The following is a 9,602-nucleotide window of genomic DNA, read 5'->3' on the forward strand; positions in this document are numbered from 1 at the left end:
CTGCAGGAGAAGTTTCTGTGCTTCTCCCACTAAGCTGCCAACCCAGACCTGGAGACCCAGACAGACACCCAGACCTGGAGATCCAGACAGACACCGCTTGCCTTGGAACCAGAGCGTGTTGGACCTCAGGCCCTTTGACTGCTCCGGGAAATCCTTGTCATTTAAAAAGTGGCTGCTTTATTGTCAGGTGACTCATCCTGGCTTCAGCTTCTCTTTGCTTCTAGATTAGGAGCCCTTGAAAAAAAGACTGTGTCATACCTTCCTTTGAATCTCTAACATAGGTAGCCTGTATTCCACACTCAGTAAATGTCTGCTGGTTGTTAACATTTTACTTGAGTATACCAAAGAGCCTCAGAATACAGGAAACTAGCAAACTGGAAACTTCTCTGCGAGAAATTCACATTTGCAAAACAAAGAGGGTCTGCCCTTAAATACATTTGAAGTTCTAAACATGGATACCTAAAACAAATGCTCTGTTTGAAAAAATCATTGTCCAGGCAAACCTCAAAGATATCACAGGCTCAGTTCCAGCCCATTGTGATATGGCAGACGCTGCAATAAAGTGAGTCACATGAATTTTTCAGATTCCCAGTGCATATAAAAGTTATGCTTCTTCTTGGAGCCTTACCTAGTGAGAGAAAGATGCTCTGAAGCATTACCATGCTTGATGGTTAAAGGAAAATTGTACATGTGGTGAACACAGTTATTGAAAAATTAAACACTCTACTTAAAAATAGTCATGTTGACACGCTAGTCTATTAAATATGCAATAGTACTATGTCTAAAAAATAATGTAAATATCTTAATGAAAAAACACTTTCTTGCTAAAAAATGTTAGCCATCATCTCAGATTTCAGACAGTCCTAGTAGAAACATCAGAGATCACGGATCCTAGATCTTCCTAACAAATACAACAATCATTTTAAAACACTGGAAACATTGTGAGAATTAACAAAATGTGACCAGAAACACAAAATAAGCAAGTGCTGCTGGGAAAATGGTGACAGTAGGCACTCAAGGCAGGGTTGCCACAAACTTTCCATTTGTTAAAAAAACAAAAAACAAAAACGCAGGATCCCGAGGTGCAGAGAAGGAGAGGTGCCTGCGGGTGTTGCCAGCATCCTCTGTGCGTTTGCTCTAGCTGCTCAGCTAGGGCAAAAGCAACGCAGGCGACTTTTTGTTCCTGGAGGACATGCCCAGGCGGGGGCCTCACAAGCCATTTCAGGGTCATTTGCAGAAGCTCCTGAGGGCCACCATCTACCAGAACCAAAAACAGGAAGGCTGCCTCCCCCTGCAGCCAGGAGCTCGGACTGCAGGCTTCCCCAGGTTTCTAGCAGGTGGGTTGGGTTGAGGGGAATTTGCGAGGGCCACGGAGTCAGAGCCCCCCTTTCCCCATGACCCCCAATCTGCAGAGGGTCTCAGCACAGAGAACCTCATCCCAGGGCTTGGCAGGAGCCTCTGCTCAAGTCAGCGCTGGAATCCAACAAGCAAATCCCTGGGAACGGTCACTAACTTAATTCCTGAGACATAAATGGCAGAAGATGAGAAAAGGAGAGAAAGAGTGTGTCTCAGTGGAGACACAAAGAAGGCAGCATTACCACGTCCCCGTTCAGACACTGGCCACCGGAGACTACCCTCCATTGGCCACGCTGAAACAGGCCTGCCCCACTGGCCCAGAATTCCTGCACCATTTTTGCCTTTCATCTTTTGGGGAGTCAGGCCCAGGGATCAACCCAAGGTGCTAGTGTGATGTGTACACTCTTTGGGGTTCCAAAGACTGAGGTTCTCATCCCGCTCTGTCTCACTCAGCCTGAGACTCAGGGCAACTCACATCATGGCTCTGAGCCTCACTCTGAACCTCGGTCTCCTCTTCTGCCCCCTGAGCTAGTTGCCTCTGGAGCTCTGTAGTTTCCCTTCAGTAATAAAACCCTCTTTTTGTGAGAGAAACCTGCATCACTCGAATGAGAACAGCTTTCCCCAAAGACCCGTTGTGGTGGTTCATGTTAACAGTCAGCTTGCCTGGACCCTAGGTGCCCAGATATTCCACTGAAGACTCTCTCTGGGTGTGTCTCTGAGGGTGCCTCCAGGTGAAATCAGCATTCGAATGGGTGGACTCTCCATAAAGCAGGTTGCTCTCCCTCCCGAGTGTTGGGAGGGGGCAGGGCATTCAATCCTCTGAGAGTCCAGAGGAAGGGAGATCTGGGCCCTTTCTCCCTCATGGCAGAGCGGGGACCTTGATCCCTGTCTGTCTTTGGTCCTGACAGCTCTCAGGTCTTCAGACTCAGACTGAATCACGCCTCCAGCTTCCCCGGGTGTCCAGCCTTCACACGGCAGGCCCTGGGACTCTAATTACACAAGGCAATTCCTTATAATCAATCAATCATCAATCAATCAATATTTTTTAAACTATTTTGGAGCAGAAGAAAAATAAGGCAAAGGCTGGGATCCCTCACCCCAGGACTCAGGAGCCTTGTTCTGTGGGCTGCCTGATCTCAATAGATTAACACACCCTTTCCAGGGGGAATGGCTTCTCCAGGAAAACAGAGTGCATCCCACCCTGTTGGGAAGCTTTGCTCTTTGTCACAGCATCAAAGCCCACTTTCTGTTATGGTTAATTTCTGTTATGATTCATTTAGGGTTAAAAAAAAAATCATTAAACACATGTCCTGAAATGCTGCAATAGAGCAGGAAATTGAAATGCCTTTTGTTCCAGCACTGAAGAGTGACCAGCAAAGGGAGCCCTAGACTCCAGAAGCCAGCCATCCTGGGCTGCCTCAGGGTCGGCTTTGTACACCCATGTTCTGGGGTGATCCACAGTATACAAGCAACCACGGGACTTTCATTGTCTGCCTGTCTAAATCTGCCCTGCTGGAACTTAAAAAAGAAGTTACAGCATCTCTATAAACCTATTTGGTTTTAACTGGGTTGTTAAATTTGTTTGCTGAAGTCAGCTCAAAGGCATTAAGAACCTCAGTGGCTCAGGGTGTCGGAGATAAATCCTGCAGTCATGTGTGACGCTGGAGAAGAGGCATTTTGCAAACTTTGCCAACTCCCCAAAAAGGAGATTATATGTTTTGGGAGATAGGGCTCCTTCCTATGAGTGATGCTCATTTAGTTGTTGTTTTTTTTTTTTTTTTAACACTGAAGGGCATGAAGTGTCTTCTTAAACATTAACAAAAGTTTGTTGCAAAGCATAAGCCCCAAAGTGGGGGGTCAGCTGGCAGACTAGAACCCAGGTGTGCACTGCACCTTCTCCAGGGAGAGCAGGCTTGTCTCTCCCACAGGACACAAACTGTCTGCTTTCATGATTCGCAAAGAATTAGAAGCATTTGGAGTTAGCCCATCCATATTTTTAATTTTGTCTTGCATATTCGATGGCAACTAAGATAAGTCAAATACTAAATCAGTGATTTCTTGTCCTTTCCCGTGACTTATATTTGTGACATCATATCCGTTTCAAGGTAGCCAAACCCCTACAGCTGTTTGTTTCCAAAAGTAAGAAGAAATATGAGCCTATTAAATGCATTTCTAAAATTGATTTTATTTCCACTAGGGGCAGTTTTGCCCTCTGGCCCCTGGAGACACTCGATAATGTCGTCCTGTATTGTCACTCCTGTGGAGAGGGGTACACACCAGCTCCTGGCAGAAGACAGGGATGCTCCCAAACATCCTACGAGGCAGAGGACAGTCCACAGCCAGGATTCACCCTGCCCAGAAAGTCAACGGTCCCAAGGGCGATGCAGCTGATATCGCAGCAGGAACTCCTCTCCTTACAGAAAATAGGAGAGAGCGTTCCCCATGCTCGTAAGGACTGGCTGCCCCATACCGTGGACGTGCAGTGCAAGATGTGTGAATCTCTGGATTTTGGTTTTATGGCACCTCAGTAACAGCTCTTTTAAATAGAAGACATGCATTAACAAATGACTATGTTCACCATTTGCCCTCCTCAGAAACCTGGTCTGCATTTACAATGCTCAACATTTAAAAGCGGCTGCCTAGAGAGAAACACACACTTACTCTGACAGTTTCCTTCTGACGAAGGGTCGGGTCCCCACTTTGAGCACACGCTGTTTCGTGAGCATCCGCCACTCTCCAGGTGGGAGCCAGAGGCCCCCTTTGCATCCCTTCCTCTCTGCAGGGCTCAATGTGGCTTTGGAAAGAAGGAAGCCACTCGGTCCTCAGAGCAGGCACATCGATTGTTTGGTGATGGTGATGGTATAGTTGCTAAGTCGTGTCCAGTCTTGCGACCCCATGGACTGTAGCCTGCCAGGCTCCTCTGTGGGATGCTCCAGGCAAGAATACTAGAGTAGGTTGCTATTTCCTTCTCCAGGGGATCTTCCGAACTCAGGGATCAAACCCAGGTCTCCTGCATTGCAGGCAGATTCTTTACCGATTAGCTACAAGGGAAGCCCCCATCTCTTGTTTAGTCCTGACCATCACAGAGGCCTTTTTGTTGTGTCAGTTTTATGAGAAGAAATACTTTTTAAATAACTTTTAGTGTGTGTGTGCTCAGTAGCTTCAGTGTGTTTGACTCTTTGTGACCCCATGGACTACAGCCTGCCAGGCTCCTCTGTCCATGGGATTCTCCAGGCAAGAATACTGGAGTGGGTTATCATGCCCTCCTCCAGGGGATCTTCCCCACCCAGGGATCCAACCTAACGTGTACCTTGCGTCACCTGCATTGGCAGGCAGATTCTTTACCCCTGAGCCACTGGAGAAGCCTAAACCTTAGAGTATCTCTTAATAAAAGAGTAATTGGCAGCCAATAATAACATTAGACTTGAAAACACAGAAAGAACCATGGTGAAATCAAATTGTTTCCATGAAGGAAAAGTGCAAAACCTTAGAAAATAGATCTTTAGTAAAGAAATAGGATGAAAAGGAAGCCTAGCTCTGCAAATAGAGCATAAGGAAAACTAATCAAAGGCAAGATGCTCCAGGAAATGTAAATTTTACGGTTTCCATCAGGAAGGTGATATGCTTCCGGTATCCAGAGAGCTAGCCCAAATACGACAAGGGTTCATGGTCAAGGGGTGAGCTGGTAAATAGGAACTTTTGTTCTAATTTTCCATCTCTAAATTTAGCTTCATGGCAGCACACAACTCAGTGTTTTAAATGTATGTCAGAGGAGCTTTATTAAAGTCTAAGCTGACTTGATTCATAGCTCATGAATTACCTGTTCAGTTGGTAATTGATCTCACATTATTTGTTTCTGGGAGCACAATTGGATCACTTTTAAATGTTTTGAAAACAGTGTAGAAAGCCTCACCGGGAAGTGCATGGGGCTCCAGGTAACAGATGCCGGGCCCCAGAAGACAGTGGCTGATGGGTCTGCATCAGCACCGGAGTGAGATGGCGCTGCAGGGCTAGAATCAGAAGATGCTCTGAAAATAAAGCCAGCTGGCCCTTAGCTGTGCTCACTGCCCCACAGCTCTCTCCCCTGCCCCCTTGCTTGACGCACAGGAGGGGGCTGGCCACAGTCCTTTCAAACAGACTCAGCTAGACCCAGGAGGAGGCTCGCACTGCCCCTGAGCTTCAGAATGATGGGCTGAACTTCCTCGAGTGCTGTTTTTTCATCAGTAAGATGGAATTCTAGCGCCCGCCTCGCGAGCCTCCTGGGAGGATGTAAGGAGACCCAAGAGCATCTCCTGGTGTGGTGACTGTCACAGTCCACCAGCCACTGCCCACGGTCACTTCCCTCATTCCTGATGACATTAGCTGAACCACCACCTCCTTGGAGGAAAGCTGTCCTCTCACCCCTCCCCTCCACGTCCCCAACAGTGACTCACAAACGCATGGCTTCTGTAACCTTTGGGGTCTGATTTGGCTTTTAATGCCCCCAGGACCAGACTCACAGCTAGATTGCCATCCTAGACCATAAAGAACAGAAGTCACCCGAATCAGCACCTCCCATGTCAGGAAGCAGCTCTGCTCCCCCAGAAAATAAAAGGTTCATCGCAAAATAATACCCAAAGCAATGCTCCCCGAGTGCCATTTGGGTGTACAATCTCCCACCAGGCTCTGCACCCAAATTAAAATGTTTGAAAAAGGCAGCGTTTCTGCTACTAACTAATTTGGTTATCTCAGGCAATCTGAGAAAAGGTCGAGGTAAGTATGTCATGTCTGAGCTTCATCCAAACTCCTGAGGGTTGATCCAGGGAGGAGGGGAGAGAAGGAGCCCCAGCACCCACAAACCCACCTAGGACCCCTCCTATTACACAGCCTGGATCTCCAGGTGCACAGGTGAAGACCAAAAGCTGGAGCAGGAAGAAATGGAGAGAAGACCAGGAGCTCAGGTCTGCCGTGCAGGAGGGGAAAAGAGGTCGGAGGAAAACTCATCAAACACACTCCCAGACCCCAGGTTTCTTGCATGACTGTACTTTCTAGCAGGAGATGCCTAACACTACTGGCAGCCTAATTAGGTGTGAGGACACGCGAGACACCCTGATTTTTCCACTTCCTATGACATGACGTTTAATTTTTCCATTCCCTTTTTAGAACTCTGAATGATGCTCTGAATGAAACGTCCATGGATGGGCCCTTCCCAGGTCTCACACACACTGTCCTGGGGACCTGAGTGACTCACAGCTCACTCATTCAGGAGCAAGCCATTCACTTGCTATCCTCTCTGGGTTGCAAAGATTCCCAGCCGTATAGACTGGACCTGGAATCCAAACTTGCAAGATGACCCAAACTTGCAAAATTCAATCAGCACCAAGATGGCAACAATGTAAACTGTTGATGCCAGGGAGAAAACAAGCTGAGAAGTAGAGAGTAGGTGTCTTAGTTAGCGGGGTGGGCATGTACATGGCTCCTTTTCCAACTTCTATAACGTTTTTGAGGTGGTCCCTCAAAAAAACTTGTTCTAAAAGTGCATTTTCTGTTGTTTAGCTGCTAAGTCACATCTGACTCTTTTTTTCCAGGCCAGCTCACAAATGCCCATATGCTCTGATGACTGTGACTTCACACTCTTGTGGACCCTGGAGGGGCTTTTCACTCCTGCTTCTAGAAGGGGAAAGTCATTCTCCAGTCCAGAGCCTCTCAGCTCCCTTCTTCTGGAGATATAAGAGGCAGACAGAGCTTGAGGGAAGCCTTGGGAGTGGTTTCCTGGAGCCCTGGCTGAGAAGGGGAGTGTCCCTAACAAGCAGGTTGCCAAGCTGGAAGGCAGAGAGACCCAGACATCCCATGCACCAGCAAGAACTGATTTTGGCCAAGAATGTGCTTTGAGACCAGAGCATCCAGCTGTGGGGAGGCGGGGGCGGGGGGCAGTAATCTGGCCCCCTTGGCTGCCCTTCTAGCAAAACCCCCAGCATGTTCATCTGTGCCTGCGGCCCCAAGGATGGTGGAGCACCCCCACTCTGAATCTGGGCCCCTTCTCCTGCTGTGGGGCTGGGAGTGGACAGCCCCTTTCCTGACCTGGGCTTCCAGCACAGTTGAACCCTCCCTGCTCGGGCAAAACTCCAGGCCCACACTGTAACCAGGGCCCTTAGCACACCTCGGGCCTGGCTGTCCACGGAGGGGACTCAGGGACTCTGGTCCTCATCCCACCCACCTGTGGAATTCAGTCATCCTGCAGAAAACAGCTGGCCCACCAGGTATGCATAACAGGAGGAGACTTCATCTTTCTCATCCACGTTGTCACCATTAGTGCCAGGACACCTGCAGCCAGTGGTCCAGGTGGGTAGCACTGGGCTGGAGGAGAGAGAGGTGACCTCGGCCCCACCATGGGGCCTGGCTTCCCTTTAACAACTGCAGACTCATGTTAACCACAGGCTTCTCCTCCATCCGTGACTCTCACAAGCCTGTTTCAGTATGTTTTTCAGATACCGTTTAGTGAGATTTTAAACTCATGAAAGCAAATCACCTCTCACCTGTACGCTCCACCCAGGTGCCCGGTGGTGTGCCAACTGACAACTGTAAATCATGGTTTCACCCGCTGACTTTTGTCCTGCCAGATCTCTGTGTCTTTCATCACTTGCCATGGAGGTCAGCGGCACCACTACCTGTAGGTCCCTCGATACTCAGCATCTTCTGAAAAGGGCCATCTCTCTTTCTGAGTCAGCTAATAACAAAGTTCCAGAATGTGGGATGGATAACCAGGGTCTCTGCTCTGTATCTACTGATTGGAAACTCAATCTCACCCTCCCTTTCTAACATAGCTTCAGTTCAGTTCAGTTGCTCAGTTGTGTCCGACTCTTTGCGGCCCCATGGACTGCAGCATGCCAGGCCTCCCTGTCCATCACCAACTCCCGGAGTTAACTCAAACTCATGTCCATCGAGTTGGTGATGCCATCCAACCATCACATCCTCTGTAAGCCCCTTTTCCTCCTGCCTTCAATCTTTCCCAGCATCATGGTCTTTTCAAATGAGTCAGTTTTTCACATCAGGTGGCCAAAGTACTGGAGTTTTAGCTTCAGCATCAGTCCTTCCAATGAATATTCAGGACTTATTTCCTTTAGGATGGACAGGTTGGATCTCCTTGCAGTCCGAGGGACTCTCAAGAGTCTTCTCTTTTGGTTCAGAAGTCATCTACTTGGAGAAGATGGGGAGACATTAAATGATGGATGACAGTTGACTTGACACTGGGCACCTGATGCTCTTCCCACCCTGGGTTGGTCACTCTGGAATCATCTTCAGCTCATTTACTTACCTTAACCCCAAAACCCGGCACTGATGATGGGAATTGAGAGGGAAAAGGAAAATCTCGGGGAGTGATCAAGAGGGAAAGCAACTAGAGTGCTAACAGTTAAGCAAGAAATGATCTTGGGACTGTTTTCAGTGAAACAACTCAGAGGATTCAGGGTGTTCTTTTTGCTGGAGAGTGTGTTCACACCCCCAGCAAGCCCAGGTTCTCCCTACACTAAAGTCACAGTTTGGACAATGATACCTAAAGGCCAGCCTTAGAGAAGAAGAAACAGGAGATCCCATCCCACAGTAAATTCCTACAGTGGAAACCTTTAGGTGGCTTTCTTCCCAATCACACGTTATTCTGAGGCCACAGCTCTTGTCCTTGTGTTTTGTTTTGTTTTTTCGTTTCCTCTTATTTCACCCACTCTCTTTTTTTTTTCTTTTTGTATTTCCATCTTCTGCTTTCAATCCCAACCCTCCGCTCTGTGATGGGAAGTGGCAGCCGCAGAGACTAGCAAGTCCCTTGAGCACTTGGGGCTCCCCAAAATGTCATCATTGATTTGGAGTGGACTTGAGCCCCAAACCTATGTTTGAGCCAAAGTTCTTGCCATGAATGGCCCCAGTTTCTGAAGCTGTCCTGCCTGTGAGCCTGGCTCTCCACCTGCTTCCAGACTCATGAACCACAGCTCGCTGCCTCCGAGGGGCTCTGGGCACCCTGCAGAACCTCCCAGCTACTTCCCAGGCTCGTCCCTGTCACACAACGGCCCTGACAAGCCAGCCGGCTCCCGCTCCCTGTCCCTAGGCCACGCTCACATCCAGTGGGGGTCAAGGCTCCAAGCTGCTCCTCAGGTGACATTCTAGGATTTCCCGTGGCCACTTCTGTGTGGTCACAGCTCTCCACCATCCTCTCCACCTGCATCCATATGCTGCCTCTTCCTTCCGATGCCCACCATCTTCCCCATGCTGTGACACCA

The sequence above is a fragment of the Bos grunniens genome, chromosome 11 (assembly GCF_055505025.1).
Source record: "Bos grunniens cultivar Pamir isolate PY7600 chromosome 11, Bosgru_T2T1.0, whole genome shotgun sequence".
Classification (NCBI taxonomy): Eukaryota; Metazoa; Chordata; class Mammalia; order Artiodactyla; family Bovidae; genus Bos; species Bos grunniens.